Here is a 3,529-nt window from a genome sequence, read left to right on the forward strand (position 1 = left end):
TCCTCCATGGTGCCAGAAGGCAGGGCCACCTCCTCCATTCCTCATGGCAAAACCAGCCTCTTCGTCATTCTCTGCTTACCCTCCTGACTTCCCTGTTTCTGTGGTCTCACTTCCAGTAACCCAAGTACAAAACCTGTCATTAGTGACCCCTTTCCTTTCACTCATGTTCAATTAGGCAGCTGGTCCTGTTGATTCTTCCACTCCTCACAGTCATTACTGTTGCCAAGGACTGTACTTTTAGTAATAAAATGCATTATTTGCTCTTTCCACCATCTTTCTGTGCCGCCATAATGATGCACATGAATGTCATGGCAGATGCTCTCAAGAGCATTAACAATGTTGAAAAGAGAGGTAAATGCTACATTCTTATCAGGCCATGATCCAAAGTCATCATCCGGTTTCTAACTATGATGATGAAGTATGGTTACTTTGGTGAATTTGAAATCCTTGATGATTACACAGCTGGGAAAATTGGTGTGAACCTCACAGGCAGATTAAACAGGCGTGGAGTGATTGGCCCCAAATTTGATGAACAACTCAAAGATCAAGAAAAATGGCAGAATAATCTGCTCCTGTCCCGCCAGTTTAGTTTCATTGTACTGACAACATCAGTTGGCATCATGGACCATGAAAAAGCAAGACGAAAACACACAGGAGGGAAAATCCTGGGATTCTTTTTCTAGGGATGTAATACATACATGCAAATAAAGAGCCTCAACAGACAAAGAAAAAAAAAAAGGAGAAAAGAAAATGCATTCTTAACTAGTTTTACATGGTACTAAGAACTTTATGTGGCTTATGTTCTTTAATCCTTATAACCATGCAATGTGATGTTATACTATTCATATTCATTTTACAGCTAAGAAAATTGAGGCTCAGACAGGTACTGAATGACTATATTTGCCCAAGATCACACAGCGAAGAAGCGTCTAAGAAGAGAAACTTGAACCAGATCTCCTGGAGCCCTGAACCACACTCTTAACTAACACACTCCCTCCTTTAAAACATTTCTCATGGTTGTTTCTTCCTGTCCATTCCCACTGTTACTAACATAGTTACATAACCCTTTTATTCATAACCTACTCCCTGACCCTTTTATTACTACACAAACCTCCTTGCATTTCTCCCTTACTCCAGTCTATCCTCCTTCCAAACGGTCTTTTTGATCTCATCTAAAAACAAAAAATCTACCTTTGAGTTAATTCTTAGCTCAAGGACTTTTGGCGACTTCTCCTTGCCTGTAGGATAAAGCCTAAATATCATAGACTGGCATTTCATAGTATCTTTACTCATCATGCCACCTTTTAAAAACTTGCCCACCTAAATGCCCAGGCTCTTTGTGAAGAAACTAAACTTTCTTTAACTTTAATCTGAGCATTTCACTAGACAAATTTTTCCTGTCCTTGAAATGTGACCATTCGTAATATTCATCTAAACCAATCTCAGGTTTAAGATGCCAACCACAGAGCCTGCAATCATCATCTTCCCTCAAAACTCCCTCTCCCAGAGTTCTCTGTCTACCTGCAACTACTTACCATTCACCTGAAATCTGATGCTGCATTTGACTCCTCCTCTTCACCTTATCTGCTGCCAAATCCTATTGCTTGTTCTGCCACTGAAGTTCTCTTCCATCTATCCCTTCCTTCCCACCCTCACTATCTCAGGTCTCATTCATGCTCTTCGGACTTGAGAACATAAGAGAACTACCATTAGATTAAATTTCCACCCCAAAATGAGCAAAAGATTGACAGGCAGAGGGGCCAGAGGGAAGAGACTCAGGAGAAAGATGACAAGAGCCTACTTGGAAAGATCTAGACCTAGAGAGAATGGAGAGAGAATAAAATCCACAGGAACAGGCATGGGGGTGGATGGTGGGGGGTGCTAAAAGCTTGAAGATGAGGAATTTGAGGAGAAGAAAAACCAAGGTAGGAGAGAGGTGACTGTGACTATGAATCAGGTCCTTTTAATTTACCTTTGGAAGACAAGTGAAGTTTGGTATTCCCTTCAAGTCACATTTTGGCTGTTAGTATTGTGCGTCTTTGACATAGGGGTCTTCTCTGAATCAAGGTAGATAGTCTCCTAGCTCTACCTTCTCTACAACTCAGCTCTCAAATGCCTACTACAACTACTTCTGCGTGGCAACTGAGGCTCTGAACCAATGGCCCCAACCCACCATTCCTCAGCACCACCGCCCCTGCCCAGCTGGCCCCAACACTGTGTCCCCCTTCTTCCAGCTGGCCCCATCACTGTGCCCCTCCTTGCTGGCCCCATCACCGTGTTCCCCCACTCTCACTGGCCCCATCACTATGCCTGCCCCCCCACCAGCCCCATCCCTGTGCCCCCCTTGCTGGCCCCAACACTGTGTCCCCCTACCCCTGCCAGCCCATCACTATGCCCCTCCCCTGCCCGGCCAGCCCCATCACTGTGCCCCCTCCCACTTGCCAGGCCCCATCACTGTGTCCCACCCACCCCAGGCTGGCCCCATCACTGTGCACCATCAACAGCTTCCTTCTCCACATGCGTCCTTACGCATGCTCTTCTCCTCTGACACTACCTGCCTCTCAAAATCTTCTCCATTTCCTGGAGTCTAAGGAAAATGCCACCTTCCCAGATTCCCTCATCTGGAAATGCTCTTGCTCCCTCCTTTGAACACAAACAATACTTTAGCTTAAAAAAAAAAAATTCTTAGCCCTCTTTCTTTTCTAGGCCTGCTTGTCTCAAACTGTCTTAGTTTCCCATTAGTATGTACACTGCCCTGAAGGTAAGGGATATGGCTTGCTTATCTTGATACATCTAACCAAATATTGTACACACAGTAGATACCCCATACATATTTACCAAACCCAATGGCATTTAACCCCACCAGCTTAATTTATGTTTGCCCCTATTAGGCAGTGAGAATGAGGTGAGTTTCCACTAGGCTTCTGTGTGAGAAAACTTCTCATGGAAAATCTTAGCCTCTTTGTTATAGATGAAGCATCAATTAAAAAGCACAAAGTGACACAGTCTGACCTTAGAATATATCCTGGTGCCCAGACCAAAGAAAGAGACAAATTTAAAGTTGTACAAACCAACAGTGGGAGGACCGTCTATACTTAGTGACTAGTCTGTCAGAGTGAAAAACCTCAAGTGGGTTGTAAATATAGGGTTGATTCTTGGGGAGATTTTTCTTCTATTTGCTGATTCAGCTCCTACAATCAAGAGATTTTGTTGTTGTTCAATTTTACTTAAGGCAGACTAAATCAACTGATTTCATGTTTATTCCTGATTTTTGTTTTTCTTACCTTGGCTAAACTCTGTTTGACAAGGCCCTCTCAGTTTTAGTGATCAGAATATGCTTTTATCCTTTAAATTTTTTCTAAGTCATCTACTTCTTTGCTTGTGTCTTCTACGGAAATCCAACTAATTTGTTACAAAATGTGATATTTGTTCTTTTAATTTGCAGGAATCCACAGGACTCTTGCCTTCTCACATCACATTGGTTGATGATATTGATGGACTTTCTTCCCAGCATTCATTAGCGCCCACT

At 43.1% G+C, this 3,529-nt stretch overlaps 1 pseudogene; it reads left to right on the top strand.

Annotated features, from left to right (window-relative positions):
* The first annotated feature begins 290 nt into the window (after nt 1–290).
* On the top strand, nt 291–692 carry LOC118525775 (small ribosomal subunit protein uS8 pseudogene; annotated as a pseudogene).
* Nucleotides 693–3,529: the final 2,837 nt, after the last annotated feature.

The sequence above is a fragment of the Halichoerus grypus genome, chromosome 4 (assembly GCF_964656455.1).
Source record: "Halichoerus grypus chromosome 4, mHalGry1.hap1.1, whole genome shotgun sequence".
Taxonomy (NCBI): domain Eukaryota; kingdom Metazoa; phylum Chordata; class Mammalia; order Carnivora; family Phocidae; genus Halichoerus; species Halichoerus grypus.